This window comes from Lontra canadensis, unplaced genomic scaffold (assembly GCF_010015895.1).
Source record: "Lontra canadensis isolate GAN:19392208 unplaced genomic scaffold, GSC_riverotter_1.0 scaffold85, whole genome shotgun sequence".
In the NCBI taxonomy this organism is placed as follows: Eukaryota; Metazoa; Chordata; class Mammalia; order Carnivora; family Mustelidae; genus Lontra; species Lontra canadensis.
In genome coordinates this window covers 1,134,454-1,150,978 of record NW_022631079.1, presented here as the reverse complement: position 1 = coordinate 1,150,978, position 16,525 = coordinate 1,134,454, and the positions used below count along the sequence as shown (strand labels likewise).

The 16,525-nt window shown below is 41.6% G+C and overlaps 1 protein-coding gene across 3 annotated transcripts in view; it reads left to right on the top strand.

The window, feature by feature from the left end:
- Nucleotides 1–16,525, top strand: part of PRKG1 (protein kinase cGMP-dependent 1) — a 1,235,433-nt gene that overhangs the window by 1,175,937 nt on the left and 42,971 nt on the right. The gene's annotated exons all lie outside the window — the stretch shown is intronic.

The following is a 16,525-nucleotide window of genomic DNA, read 5'->3' as shown; positions in this document are numbered from 1 at the left end:
AAAGACATGTTGCCTTGTGTTAGTGTCACAGTGTACCCCAGTTTTGCCTGCTCTTTCTGGTCTTTTCTGAAGCCTATCAACAGTTCCACCTGTCTGGAGTCTGACCTTCCAGGCGCCCCTGCCAGGAAACTCCCCACTCTTACTGGCAGTCACTGATCTGGACCCACACCAGCCCTTCCCTGGACACCCAGCCCATCTTCCTTCCTGTGTAAGGCGTCACGCTGGAAACTCTCCCACCCTCCGCTGTAACCGTCTTTCCCTTTTTTCAGTCACTGGAAACCAACCAAACAGCCAATACCTTTGATTCCCATTTATAAGCAAATATAATCCACATCTAAAGAGAGTATCTCCAGGGCACCTGGGGGGCTCAGTCGGTTAAGTGTCTGCCTTCGGCTCAGGTAATAATCTCAGGGTCCTGGGATCGAGACCTGCTCGGAGTCTGCTTTTCCCTCTGCCCCTGCCCACCACTTGTGCTCGCTCGCTCTCAAATAAATGAAAATCTTTTTTTGTTGTTTTAAGTGTAGCTCCAATCCCTCACCTCCCAATCTCTCCTGAGGCTTTAATCACCACCACACCAAGGTGACTAGCGACCTCCAGCAAGCGAAACTCCCTGGTTGAGGCTCCTTTCTTATCTCATCCGACATAGCTTCTTTTCCTTGAAGTGTGTTCTTACTTGAGCCGGTGTTCACTGGTGTTCTGTGTTCCTCACGGAATCTTAGACTCTGACCTGTGTGTTGCCACTGCCCGGCTGGGCACCCCAGTCTGTCCTCCCCTGCATCTGTACTCCCATCCTTGGTGACCTGGGATCGCCCCACAGCTCTCAGCACCTCTCTCTGCAGGTGCCTGCCAGATATACTTTTCCAGCCCCAGTGTCCTTTCTGAAACGTTGGACATCCAGCCGCCCCCTTGTCAAATCCCCCAAATCCCCTCAGATACATCATACACCGCACAAACTCAAAATACCAAACTGAACTCCCATTCTTCCTCCAAACCTGCTTTTATGGGATCCCCCGTTTCAATAAGCAGAACTTGATCCTGGTTCTTGAGGGTCACTCAGACCCGTCCTCCCCCCTGCTTCTTCTGTTCACAGTGCACGTCCGTCTAAGGACAGATCGCACTGACTCTCCCTTGGGTACCTGTTCCAGAACCAACTCTTGGGCGTTACCCCCTCTGTCCAAGCCACAGAGGCTCTTCTTGCTTGGGTGAGGGCAGCAACTTTAACTGGCTCCATGTTTCCCCTATGCCCTCCTGTCCCCTGCTTTGCAGAAGCTCCCTGCTCACAGCCTGGCAGCCGCCTGCCCTGAGAGCATGAGGCAGATCCTGGCGGGTCACAGGCTGGACGCAGTTTGCTCCCCTTCCACCCGCCCCTTGTCCTCACCTGAGACCTTGGCCAAGGTGTCACCCTCCCTCCTCACCTGTGTCCCGGCACTCTCTGGTCCCCTTCCTTGCCTAAATGTTCTCCATGCCCTTACCACAAATTGACATACTACACACATACTTGTTTCTTTGTCTTTCTCCTCCACCAGGAGGACTGGGCTGGTTTCGTTATTTTTGTGGGGTTTTTTGGTATATGGGTCCTTGACGGGATGTTTAGCATCTCTAACAATACCCTGACATATGCTTGTTTTTAATCAGTAATTTGCTAAAAGTAATTTATGATCTCAAAGAACTGGCTGATTCTGCTGCAAACAGGAAACTGGAGTTCCATTAGGATTATCATGCTCAGATTCCTTGAACTGTCGAAAATCATCTAAGAGTTTTGATTCCACCTGGTCGAGATGGTCCGGTTATTTACCTTAGTCCGTCAAATGCCTTTTAGCCTAGCTGCCTGCATCATTTATCTGTCGTGGGACAGCTAGGCAGATGAGTGAGTGCTAAAGAAGGACTATACAGTTTTCCTAGAATCCTTCTGTTCCTCACAGCAAGATGAGTCTGTTATTAACCTGGGGATAATTGCTGTCACTCTTAGCCACTTGGTTTCCACTCTAAAACATGCCTGGCGACCAAAGGTGATAGCTTACCAATGTTGAAAATGGACGTTGTGGTTTGGGGTCAATTGAAATCTAATTTTCATGCTGAAAAATAATGACTGCAGGAGGTGTGTCCTCACCAGACGTGGAATGGGTCCAGTCCGCAGGCATCCCTCAGGGGTTTGAATCATTCACGGAGATGGCTGAGTCCCTAATCATAGGATGTCCCAGCGAACCATATTTTCATTCCACAGAGAATCCAGAGCAAGGTTCAAAAAAAAAAAAAAAAAAAGCTTTGCCCTCTTCAGGACTATTCAGTATCTTGTATACATCCTATAAATAGAGGTCACAATCTATGGGGGAAATTGAAAACTTTTATGATTCAGGTCAGCAAGGCAGGCATAATCACAGATTGAACTTGAGGTTTATTTGGAATTCTTTTAGAAGTACACAGAAGTTGTTCAATATTGATCTATCTCACAAGTAATAGTGATAAGGAAATATTGGGTGTCTAACCAACATTTAGGAGTCACAATGACATTTAAGATCCTTTTTATCTTCCCCTAAAGGTAATGCATTTTGTAATGTGCTATTGTTACAAAGAATACAATATATTCAGGGCACAAATGGAAGGCAGTTTTCTCACAAGAAAGGACTCGGTATTTTTAGCAATCCCTAAAGACATAAATAATAGAAATATCTTCTGTAGCTCTCACAACACCCGTAGTACTAGAAAGACATTTGACAAGGTGACCTAGAAGTGCCCTCTTTTCACTTCTTGGGGAAGGAGCACTGCACCTGTGTCCCGTTACATTCTTGCTGTTGTTCTGTGGGTAATGAGTGAGAACTTGTTTTGCAAGCAATGGAAACAATGGCGGTTTCTTCGTTCCTTCTTAACTTTATGTTTCTACTTTCTGAATCCCTCCCCTTCCTGAGGAGGTAGTTAGTGATGCCATAGCTTTACCGTCTGTTTCAGCTACAAAACTCAAATGTTCACTTTCTGTTACAAAACCTAAAGCAGGCGTTTATCACTTCTCGAGATTTGGAATTCTTTAAGGCAAGTACATATGAAGTTCAAGTGCGGGTAGGTGAGGCTGAAGTCACAATCCTGCTGACATGTTTCTGAATGAAAAGAAAACCTTTCTTTTGTAAGAAGATTCTTTGAGCCACTGTGGCTGCCCATCGCCTCCCTGCTGTAATCATGGCAGCCTCGTTCTCATTACCTCAGTTTAAAATCCAAACATAATCGTAGTTTGGATTCTGATTTGGGTTTTTGGTGGAAAGTAAAAGATGGGACTTGAAGAGGTAGCAGCCAAACCAGCAATTTAAGCCCCTGCTTTGCTGATCTCTGAAGAGATGTGTCTGGATGGAGGGGACCGGAGCTAAAGAAAAGGGCACTGTTGTACTTAAGCCATCAGGGGATCTCTTTTCAAGGGAAAGACCTGCTTTTCTCCTTTTGTCTCAGCCAGGCAAGCGCTATTCAGAAAAATTATCAAGCCTGGAAGGAGAGGACTGTCTTCTAGTTCCTCTCCCAAGGTTCTTAGGCTGTTCTGCATGTCCCCTGCTAGGCAGGGCACTTGAACGAGAGTGTTCCCTTTGCCACCTGAGCCCCTCTGACAGGACATCTCAGCAACAGGTGCATAAGGAAGGGCTCAATTTTAGCAGAGCACGTGGTCCCACAAGGATGGCGGGATTGTAAAAGCAGTGACAAGGCCTTTCTTCCCATGTCTCCACATGCTCTGTCTGGTGTGTGGACCCTAGACGGCATTTCTGTGGCTCAGACCAGGCTCTTGAGGTCAGCAGCATGGGTGGAAGTGGACCGTAGATCATGTTTGCTAGAAGGGTTAGCCACAAGACGGGGCCCCTGAGTAGAGTCCAAAGCTGTCTCATGTCAATTTCATCTCAAAAACATTAGCCCTCCGACGAGTCTCTTTTCCACTGCCATAAAACGTCCCCCTGATGTTAACTGTACCATATTAACAGCATAGTTAATAGATTTGGGTGACATGGAATGTTGCAAATACATTTCACTGGAGCCTAAAAAAGAACATACATCTTCTGTATACTATTTCTCCTTCTGTTGTTATTTGTCAGGAAAACGATCAAGATGGAATTCTCTGTCTCTTCTCCTTTATTTTTATCTTCACAACTCACCTCAGGGAATGTTTGTCTCTTAAACATTACTCAGTGGGATAAAGACATTGTAAATCTTGTCAGGTCTTTATCAAAGGCATATTTGTGATGATCTGCCAAAGGCAAGAAAGTGGAGGATTTAAAATTGAGCTGCCCCTGCTAAAGGCACACTTAGGATTCTCTGCTCCAGAAGGAGGCATCTGTGCCGTCACCCACCCGTTCCTCAAGGAATCAGCAAGATCATTTGTGCCTCTGGAATGTGGCCAGGACTTTGTCCTGTTTCCCAGTGAGCTGCCCTCATGGTGGCCTTAAAGAAGTGACTCGGAGTAAGCCCCTAGAAAATGGGAGAGGGATCTGTTTGCAGGATTGGGTCACTGAGCAGATTCTTGGCAATTCTGATTTTGGCACCTGTTCGTCCTCAGAGAGGACACTCTCTGACTTTCTGTGCGTTCCTCTTGAGTCTCTGTGTCATGCTTTCCAGGCTCTGGATCATGAAGGTCATTGTCTGACTCTGTATCTATTGCCTGACTGGGGCCAAGAATATGATGCTGGATCGTGTCTCCCACCAGCTCAGGGAAGACTCGAATGGAAGGACCTAGTCCTGAAACCACATGAGTGTTGTGCTTTTCCTTCGTCTGAAGGACGGCTCATAAATTCCATATCCTCTAAAAGTAATACCTGGTAGAATGGTGGGAAGTTTATTAAATTTAAACTTGAAAAGGAGATCCTCACATAGGCTCCTTTTAAAAGGGGTGTTAGAATGGACTGTAGAAATCTCATTCTTCCTTGATCACGTATCCCATCAATTTGATAGCTCCTGATTCTAAGATGGTTTAGAAATTCGAAGGTGAAAAGATAACATGCACTGCATTGCATAGCATCAGTACAAAGAGTTAACCGGAGTGTAGTAGGAGCACCAGAAACCACCAATTAGAATATTTCCAGTGGGGCGCCTGGGTGGCTCAGTGGGTTAAGCCGCTGCCTTCGACTCAGGTCATGATCCCAGGGTTCTGGGATCGAGTCCCACGTTGGGCTCTCTGCTCAGCAGGGAGCCTGCTTCCCTCTCTCTCTCTCTACTTGTGATGTCTCTCTGTCAAGTAAATAAATAAAATCTTTAAAAAAAAAAAAAAGAATATTTCCAATGAAGAAACTGAGAATCACGGAAAAGAATAAAACATCAACTCTATGACATACTTGTGTATTCCTATGTTTCTAAATTAATGTGATCTCTGTATAATAACATCCCATTTATCTCTAGTTTGCTAGACACACAACTCTACTAGCTAGATCCCAGCTGAGGGGAAGAACAGCTACTTGGAGAAGCAAACATCCGTGGACAGGAAAATCAGGCAGTTAGTAGTGACAGAAAGTATCAGGCACACCATGCAAACTCCATGAAAGGTAACAATCATCTTATTATTACTGATTGCTTACAGTTCTGTTTCACGTGCATTTATCTCATTTATTATTCACCACAACCTGTGGAGTTGGTTGGTTAGTGTGCCCATGAAACTGTCAAAGAAAGCTGAGGTGTAGAGGGATCCTGAAGCCGGTCCAAACTCATGTGGCCAATCCAAAATAGAGCCGGGATTTGTCCAGAACACACAGCTCTGGAGACGGTATTTAATCATATTGTATTATTGCCTCCTTAGGTAATCACTGATTACATGGATATATTATAGGTACAACTGTAGCAAGTTCGGCTCTCTGGCTTTTAGGGACACAAGATAAATATATCTGGGTCAGAAATGGGAGGTAAGATTCCCTGACTCTGGTGAGAGATAATGCTTAAAAACTGAGCAATTAATCCCCAGTATCACATAGTAGGAGTGTAGTTGGGGGTCCTCCCAAGTAGAGGTAGCCACACATGGTTGATTATTGGGAATGATAGCCTCTGAACACTGTACTATGTTCAATAAATTATGCTTTAAATGATTTGGAAGAAGATAATCCATTCTAGAAATATTGATGCCCTAGGGTTTTTTTTTTTTTTTTCAAATTTTTATAATAGGGTGAGAAATCCATGTGGTAATCAAAAAAGAAAAATTTCGATAATATGGACAATGTCCTTCCTCAGGGAATACCCCCATCCCTAGAGGGCACTAGATAATTTGGGCATCACTATTAAAGAAACAGTTATCCTGGGATGCCTGGGTGGCTCAGTCAGTTAAGCATCTGCCTTCAGCTCAGGTCATGATCTCAGGGTCCTAGGATTGAACCTTATATCAGGTTTCCCACTGAGACCGAGAACCCATTCAGATATTGTGTTTGCTCAGGTGGACATCCAGCATCCACACTGCACTGCTGATAATGAGTCAAGTCAAAGCGATGCTCCCGTCCCACATATAGCTGCTTCTCTTGTCACAAGCTCTTGCAAAACCAAATTCATCCATCGAGGCCATGTAAACCTGGTAGTCATTAACTTCTGAGAGAAAGTCAGTAACTTGGATGAAGAAAAAGGAGGTCACAAAAGGAGACTTGAGAGTAGGATGTAGCCAGAAGGTCAACTTGATCTGGAGAAAATCTGTGAGGAAAAGGAAGCCACACATGGAAAAAATAGTCTCTAGCTGTTAAACAATATAAAGAATAACCATAATAAGCTCTGAATGCCCCTTCTCATTTTCTTTATTTTACTCTCTGTTATTTACTGATGATTTAAAAAGGGAGGAAATGACCCAGTCTATTCAAGGGGCCATATACAAGGCAGAGCCAGGAGGTTCATAAAGTAGTGAAATAAATGCATCATTTGTATTATATGCACACAGAAAAATACTCATAACCTAATATTAGAAGAAGTCACTTAGCATTCTAACAGATTGCTCAACGATGCAGTCTTTTAGTGCGTAGTTGTCTTTAAAATCCATTGTTACAAAATAAAATAAAATCCATTGTTACAAGCACAGAGAAATGACCAAGATGTACTAACCCAGAAGTGAAGGTCAGTTTAAGTGTAATTTATTTCAATCAGTGGTACAATTGACATGAAATGTGATTGCAAATTAGTTCTAAATGTCCATGACAAGTGAGACATGTACTCAGACAAACAATTATGGTAAAAATTTGGTATACGTGTAGATAAGAAAAGAGGCAGTAATTTTATGGTATCAAGTTCTTCCCCCAGTGCTATAAAAATGTGTGGGAAGAGACGGGTTTTTACTCTTGTGACCATCAGCATGCAAATCCTAAGTAGTGTATTTTGTCATGACCCTTTTAGATTATTGGGCAGAAAGCTGAGTAGTGTGGACATGTGTGATGCTTTTTGGCACTTACCCCATCCTGAGAGGGGACACATCTCTAAGGTAACAATTATGGAGAAGATTACATTTTAATACAGCTCCTTTTGTAATCATTGATTCCTAGAATGAGATACTGTGTTATAAACTACAGAATTCCTATCTCAGTCAGATGATCAAGGTTTGCATCATCAGTGATAGTCCTATCAATAATACTATATATCCTTGCTATCATGTGATGAAAATAGCACTCTACTTCCATAGTCTTGCTCCCAAAAAAAAACTTACAACCCTAGCAAAAACGATGAAAAAATACCAGATAAACCCAAAATGAGGGACGTGCTATGAAACACAGACCAGTATTCCTCTGTACCATCAAGGTCATGATAAACAGGAGAAGTCTGAGAAGCTATGTCAGCCAAAGGGACTCTTCAGAGACAGGACACCTAAATGTAATATGGTAGCCTGGAAGGAAGGCTGGAACAGAATAAGATTTGGTAGAAACTAAGGAGATCTGAATAAAAATATGGACATCAGTGAAAAAGAGAGAAAGTGAGGAAGGAAGGGAGGGAGGGAGGAAGGAAGCAAAAAAGGAAAGAAGGATGGATGGAAGGGCCCTAAACCCTGTAGATTGCTTTATCATCCAGTTGTATTGACGGCAACCTAGGACAAGGCCAGATTTGCCTCCAGGTGGCAGTTACTTGTTGACAAATGCGTGCTATTTCCTGAGACAGTTTATTTGATAAATGCACCGTTACTATTACTAAACAACCTGACAGCGAATTTTTTGCTTTGTTTTCTTTTTCCCCGCTTATTATGTTCTCTACTAAGGAAAAGATTTACAGGTTTTCCCCCTTTCCAGTATGGGTGGTGTTCTCAAAGATCACTAGAGAATAATGATTTAGAACCGGGAACACAGCTCCCCTGTGTTACTGTAGACATGTAATAGGTGTCTGTCACATACAGGCACAAATCAACTCTAGTAGTTCCTTAAAACTCACATGTTGTTACCAGGGTTGGGTTCTTGGGCCCCCCAACATAGAAATGAGGCACACGAGGCTTTATTAGGGTCACAGATAAAGTTGAAGGGAGGCAGAGTGCTGACATAGAGTAAAGGTAACCTGGCTTCCCCAAACAGAGAGGAGACTTGGCTTAGGCAGAGAAAGTTGCCCCTGGGGTTCCCACTCAGGTGCGCACTCAGCGGTCCAGGATGCTAATGAGGGAAAGAAAAAAAAAAAACAACCCTGCTTCATCCTGATTGGCTGGAAGAGCCGTGCCCTGATTGGTTGATGGAGGCAGGTTATTCCCACAGTTCACTGGTGCTTTTTAGAGCGGAGTCCTCTGTTTTCAGTCCTGCAATATATGGGGCCAAATCCTGGCCTCATCCTGGGTCTGCTCTGTACGAAAGTGGTTTAGCAACACCAGCCCACTGAGTGCCATGATTCCAAAACTTTTTTCCTTTGAGGGCTTTTTCGCCTGGTCCCTACCTGTCTCAGTATGATTATTAGTCTTGGTAAGTAACATCTGCATAGACTTGCCTGTACATTGTAGGGTAAAATATTGCTGTCTGGCCCCAACTCCCAAGGTTTTCTCAGCTCTCTTTGTAACCATAATTCTGATGGGAATGCGTGGGGAGAGGGAGCCCCGGGTCCGTCACAGTGTGTGGTGCAGTGCATTTGTAGTTCTCTTGTGGACATCAACACTTGTCTTTCCTGCTTGCTGCCTTGGCCAGGGAAGGGGGCTCTCCTGCTTGCCGCCTTGGTAACTGGGAGCTGATAGCAGAACTCCCTTACATGAAAGCTTCTGGTAGTATTTCCTGAAATAGGAGCTCCAGGAGACATGGATTAGAGGAAGAGTGGGGAATAGGACCCCAAAGGAAGAAAAGGGAAAGTGTGTATCTCAGGACACTTAGCATCCCAGAACCATCCAGCTGCAAGTAAATTTTGTAGACCTGTCTAGTGCGAATCCTTTATTTTACAGCAAGAGAGTGTCTTGCTCGGGTCTGTGCTGGGCCAGTTCCTGGTCATTTCCTTTATTATATCCCCAGAGGATTGGGAGGCTGTGTGGATCTTCTAATGTTCTTGCCACACACTGCATTTTACTGGCTTTTCCTTCTTTGGCTCACTGTGATCATGACCATGGGTCCCCTGTCCCTTAAGTTCCTGGAGAGTCCCTTCAGGGATAAAGGGGAAACAGACAGATGGGAGTACACAGCATTGGTTCTAAGTCCAGAAATAAAAGCAGATCCCTAGTGTTTATTTGAGCCCTAACCCTACTGTTCCCATTTCAGTGTTCTGATTCCTTTAAGAGTACAACTGGGACTAATTTTAAGATGAAGGTTAGAGTTCTCAAGTCCAGGGAGGTGGGGCACAGGGCAAATAAAAAAGGTGGAGATAACCATGCCTTCTGCCTTTACTCTTCCCATAAGTCAGACCTCAGGGAAGTACCTCTCACTCTCATCTTTGTGCCTCCCGCCACTTTGGAAAAATACCCATTGTGGCAAAATTCTCATTCAGTTTCCCTGATGACTCTGTTTGCCATAACCCACAACTCTAAAAGAAAAGGTAGGTGAAGACAGTCCAAGTTTTCCCCTGAAATAGAAAAATCTCTTTTCTACCCAAAGACTTTTCTTTATAGGTCATGTTTAGTCTATGTGTTATAATATTGGGGAAGAAAGGGGGGGAGATTTAATCTTAACCTTAAAATTAGTCCCAACTGTAATAAGTTGTACCATATTACTTAAATATACTCTAAGTTTTACATTTGCCTTTGTATTTCAAATATCAGAATATTATAAAAACTGCAAAGATAGAATCAGATAGTAAAAAGATCACATGTCAACACACCTGGCCTGTGTCCCCAAGTCTTTGGGACCTTGGCTAAGTTGCTTACTGTCTCTGGACTTTACTTTTTATCTTTAAAAAATCAGAGGTTGGGTTAGGTGAACTCCCAATGATGTCAGTCCAGATTTTGAACCATGTTAGTATCTCCAGACTTTGAAATAAAAATATCTCTAAAGTTGTATGATTCTCTCCTATCTTGCTTAAAATTAAGTTAAGTTTTTAGGAGCAAATGTAACTATGCCATGATTTGAAACTTGAGCAAATGTTCTAGCCCTACTTCTGCTATTTAATTTCTGAAACCAACCACTTATCAATGACTGGTCTGCCCCACTGAAAAAGAGAAGGAAAAGTATTTGTTATCCCATCTTCACAGAGAATCAGGAAGGATAAATTAAATGAGAGAAATTTAAAGTCCTGGGAAGAAAGGTGCTTTCAAAATACAGAATATTTGAATTACTATCATTCTTATTATGCAGCAGATATGAGAAATGCAATTTTCCTGTGTATTCCTGTTGTCTGTATCTCCTCAAGGGAATATATTTGAAAAAGAAGTAGAACTATTTCACGACTAGAGTACTCAAAAAAAAAAAAAAAAGTCTGCTTATTCCTGAAAACTACAATTTTTAAAATAGAGAGAACAAAGTAATATTATCTCAGATTCCCTGAAGACAAGATTACACTTTCTGGCAAAAATTGACATAACGAAACACTTTATATTCATTAAATTACTTTTAAACTTTTTATTTCTAGAGGTTTCTATCACTGCTGCTTAAAGAAGAGTGACTATACGAACAACTGTCCCTGTGTGTCTTATGACCAAGTAACTGAGAAATCATCCCTTTTTGTTTAGAATTTTAGGAATAGGGTTTCTCATGTTAACAGGGACTTCTATAAAATTGGTTTATTTGAAAACCATGATTCTTTCAACAGGAAATAACTCCCTGTTCAAACCTTAAGTTATAAAATGGTTTACTCTGTTTTCCAATGAAGTCAAAAGATTCTACTTTCAGGTTCAGTTATCGATGAAACTTTTAATAGAGTTAAATTAATAAGACATGACGATAGTTTAGTTACAGAGTTAAGAAAGACTACTCATTTTTATTTGGGTGGCTGACTCAGCTGACTCCAGACATCTGAGAATCAGGGGAATAAGGAAGGATGTGGACGTACTAACTGTTTGTACGTACACAGAGTTGAGGGAGACCTGCAGTTTAAGCCCAAATCGCATTTATTTTAATGTGCAAACATTATTGGTCCGGTTTCTAATTCTACTTTCTCTCTCTAAAGTTGGTTTTCTGGCTGAATTTCTGCAGACCTACAAATTACCAAATGAACCAAGCTTTATGAAATCAGGAACTACTACTACTGCATAAAGTCCTGCATACCAAATTGATTATTCACCGGACAGGCAGAATTATATCCTGGTTATTTCATAGACCATGTGTGCATCTTTTGTGCTTTAAGGCTCACTTTCTGAAAGCTCTTATCCTCTTTTTAACTATTTCTGTATATATTTATAGCTTTCCGTGCTCTTTGATCATATTAAAATGTGGGGAAGTGCCTGGGTGGTTCAGTCAGTTAAAGGATTGCCTTCAGCTCAGGTCATGATCTTGGGGTTCTGGGATCCAGTCCCACATTGAGGTCCTCCTGCTCTGTGGGGAGACAGCTTCTCCCTCTCCCTCTGCCTTCTGCTCCCTCTGCCTTCTGCTTCCCCTGCTTATGCTCTCTCTCTCTCTCAAATAAATAAATAAAATTTTAAAAAATGTTTTAAAAGATTTCTAGGCATTTATCTGGACATTTAAGGATTCTGACAAATTGTAAAATTCATTCTTACTAAATGTAAATTTGTTGATACTCCTAGAAAGGCCCAAATGTTGGCAAAATCAGGACTTGGAGGTACCAAATCATTGGCAGAAGTAGGACCACAAGTCCTTAACTTTTGTCTGTATGCTAGGATGCTCTTTTGTTATTTTTAAGTCCAGAGTAGACATTGTCCAACTGAATCATCTTACTGAAGTTATAGAATAAGAAACTTAGTCATAGATGAGAGTCCATGTAGTTACTGAGGAATTTCACTTTTATAGATTTCCAAAATGTGGTAAAACTAAACTCATCAAGAAACAAAAATATACCCAATAGCGGATGAGCTTGGGCAAAGCCATGGTAACTATTTTGCAGGTGGATTAGATGCTAAGACTTTATGGACTTTATGTGATTTTCCTTGGAGACTTTTAGAGTAGGCTTCTGAAGCAATGTAGATTATAGATGAGTGGGGCTAAAGCAAAAGGGCTGCAGTAGCCTTTGGTTCCATTGACTCTTAATTACTGGCATTTGTAACCCTTCTACAACTATTATGTTCCTTTGACTCCTTGACACTTACATTAAAAATGCACATGATACAATCTGCTTTGTAAGATAATGCTAAGCTATGACTGCTATCCTAATCTCAAGATAAAACATTTTAAGTTCCACACATTTTTGTACTGGGTAGAATCATCATATGTGGTTTCCAATAGAGCGAGACATTTACTTCTTAATAATAATGGTCACTTACCAAGTACAGAGCCCCGTTCTGTGGTTGTGAGATGATGACACCATTGATTCATGGCCCTATGGCAACAGTGGGAAAACGATTGTGAATAATGAAGGACAACTGATTCTTATTCCATGGCTTTGTGGAATCTGGTAATATTGGAAGTGATGGAAAAACCTAAATGGTTATTATCTATTTCCTAAAAACAGTGAATGTAATACTGTGAAGATATGTGGTTGTGTATGCAGAGAGGCTGAGATTATTTCCAGAGTGTTCTGTGTCTAGGTTATGCATATGTGCTTTGTTCCGCTCATCTTTACACCTGCTGCTTTGCGTTTTCATCACTTTTGAAACTTCTTGGTATAAAGGCAGAAATGAAAAGAGAGAACATCTATACAACTTCATTCCTTTTAATCGGTTCTTTAAAAAAAAAGTTTAGTATTTCATTATTTAAAGAGTACCCTATACAGATCAGCTATTGTCTCTGGATCCTAATTACCTCGAGCCCCGGCTGAATGTTATAGTCAGGACTGTTTGAGAAATGATAAATTATCTCTGCCTCCTTCACCCAACGTGGTTAATTTCTTATTGTATAGTCATTTTTGTGTTGTTGACCTATTTTAAGGTCATATCAAAAAGGGCTTGTCCATATTTGCACTTTTCTGAGAAGATCCATTGCTTTCACCCCATACTAAAACAAAAATTTAAAAATAATATTTAAAATTTAATTATTTAAAATTTAAAAAATATTAATAATATGAAAATAATAATAACAATATTCTTTTCAGAAATCAATATCTCAAACTAAATTGAGGACATTGGAAAATATACTTTCTATGCCTTTCTAGATTTTAAGCAACCAAACATTGCAAACTTTATTTCTTCCTGAAAAAGTTTCCCCTAGCACTTGGCAACTGTCCTTTTCATAAGTGCTGTTTCATGGATAAATTTTAGAATTGAATGAAGCTGGGCTTAATTCCTTGGGCCCCATTAGAAACTCGGGCTCCACACTGACCTCCTTCGGGCAAAATAAATTTATTTAGTAGAACGACATCCATTTACTTAACCAATTTATTTAGTCTCCTTTCGCACTCAAACTTTTAACCAACTCTAAAATAAGTAGAACATTACTGATGGATTCAAATTATCTTCAAATCATCCCTGAGTAAAAAGGAAGAGTAAAAATGAGTCTCCCAGTTATAAACAAGTGTAGATAACTGAAGAGACAGATCATCCACAGTTTAACTTTTTTACAGAGGTCCCTTCCTGGTATGATTTCCACCATAACAGAATAACAGAAGTTATTTAAAAAGGAGAAGTATACAGGGTCTCTATGATATAACTCTTGTCTGTAAAGAGAAATCTAAATGAGAAATAAATGCATGAAAAATATTAAGCAACTCACATGTTGGGTGGGAAAGAAAAAATAAAGCACGCTATGGTAGCATTCCTACATGGTTTGAACTCTCCGAGAATCAGGCCCCAACACAGAATGGAATGGAACATCAAGAAGATGTTATCTGAAGGGTTCTTGGGTGGCTCAGTGGGTTAAACCTTCTGCCTTCAGCTCAGGTCATGGTCTCAGGGTCCTAGGATCAAGCCCTGTGTCTGGCTTTCTGCTCAGTGGGGAGCCTGCTTCCCCCCTCTCTCTGCCTACTTGTGGTCTCCCTCTGTCAAATAAATAAATAAGGCTTTTTTAAAAACCTTAAAAAAAAAAAGAAGAAGAAGAAGAAGAAGAAGAAGTGGTAGTAGTTATCTGAAGGGCCCTCAGAATGTATTTCACCAACTGCTAGATTAGAATCACCCCACTAGGTAGTATTTTAAAAAGTCACCAAGCTGTATTAGCAAAGTAATTACCAAGATTAGCAAGTACTATGGCAGTGTTACCAACCTCTTTTCTTTAAAACATGAAATATTTTCTTTAATGGTAATTGTGCCTTCAGTGTATGGGGCCATATATGTTTAGGTGGATTTTAATGGCTACAGAGAAAATGTCTACTATTAACAAGAGAGTTAATATATCCATCCCATTAATGAAAATACCATCAGTAGTTAATCAGAGAGTGAGTATAAACAAAGTCAGGATTTTGCTGTAGAAAAGCAAACACAAAACAGCTAAGCTTGTGATTTCTGCATTCTGTATCTGTTTTTGTTTTTTTCGCAATGTTCCTTTTTTGTTTGTTTGTTTGTTTGTTTGTTTTAAGCTCTGTTAGCCATTACTGGTCATTCCAAGGTGTCTAGGATCAGAGAGCAGGGGCCCAGACAAGTTTGTAAGAGCCCCCAGCCCTCTTAGCATGAATACATCACCCCCAGACTCACTGGGCAGCTACTGATTTCCCAGGACCATTTTAATCCTCCCTAAAATGCTCCCATGGTTTCTGGAATTCCCTTGGCTTTCAGAGAAGTTGGAGCTATAATTCTCAATGCTTGCTATACATCAGAATCCCCAAGGGAGCTTTAAAAAAAATACAGGTAGTTGGGTACTGCCCCCCAAAATTTCTGCTTCACTCACTCTGTGGTAGGACCCGCATTACATGGTTTCTGGGCGATGCTCGGGTAGTTCTGGGTGCACACAGGGCTGGAGATCACTAGTCTACTAGCCTAGCTTGACAGATCCCAAGTGTAAGGATTTGGGAGTAACTTCAGGAACTATAAGAACACCACACTCTATTAACTATACAAATGGTATCAGAATAATCTGAAAGAGTTTACCCTCGCTGTGTCTGAGATTTCTAAATCTGGCAAGCACATAGGATATTACTCAGAAACAGTCTCATTAAGGATTTGATTAGCCTGCCAAGAAATGCTTGACCACATACAAACCATGACAGGGTCTGATCCCAACAGATGTCCTTGTAAGCACCTGTTGAAGTGAACTCTGCCACCGGCCCTTTAAATGGGATGGAGTTTTAATTTTCCAAAGTAGTGGACCAGTTGGAATGCTAGAAATGCACATTTGCTGCTTATGTCCCATTCTAGTAAACCATCTCCAGAATCGCTATGCCAATCTTTTGACTGTGTGCTTAACAAGAGAAGTCTACAACGCCATCAGGATTGGCCAGCAGCCTCGTTTATGGAGGTTCATTAGAGGGAGTGCATGGCTCAGAACCAGCCAATAATGAACATGAGGTTGTTTGTACCCTCTCATGAGTCTGTCAAGAATTGCTTAAAACCACAACTGGGCTTGTAACTTGGGGAGAACGTCTAAAACCTCACCTAGAATGCTGTTTCACGTCTCTTCCAAGTGGAGACTCTAAATTTGTGTTGCATTACAAAGGAATAGCTAAAATGTTACACGGCTTAATGCCACACACGCCTGCGGGTGACTCTATCCCGAAACTGACAAACCAGCGGCGTTTGGATCATCCTCTTAAGCACATTCATCATATCTATCTATAGCGTAGACCGCATCGGGTACTGCCTGGCTGAAGGTCATGGGTTGCACAGAGCTATCCAGAGACTTCAGTTTGGAGACAGCTGAATTACTCGCTGACCTGACATGAGTGAGAGGGAGGGTCATCTTCACTGTTATGCCTTCCTGCCCTTTCTAAAAATAGTAGGGCCTTTAATAAGAAGATATTTTAAGCCTCTCATATTCACTTGTCTCATCAGGAGAAGCTTATTTTGGCCGCTTGTGTGTGTCAGATGTGCCTGGGGCAGAGCTAGACTTTGGAGCGTGATCTTTGCTCCTCCACACCACTCCTGTAAGACACTGGCAATCATAAAGGCACTGGGATAACCAGCTGAGAGGCAGTGGGTAAACATAAATGGAGGGGAGACACGTTTTAGGAAAGTGAATATGCTTCCGAAATC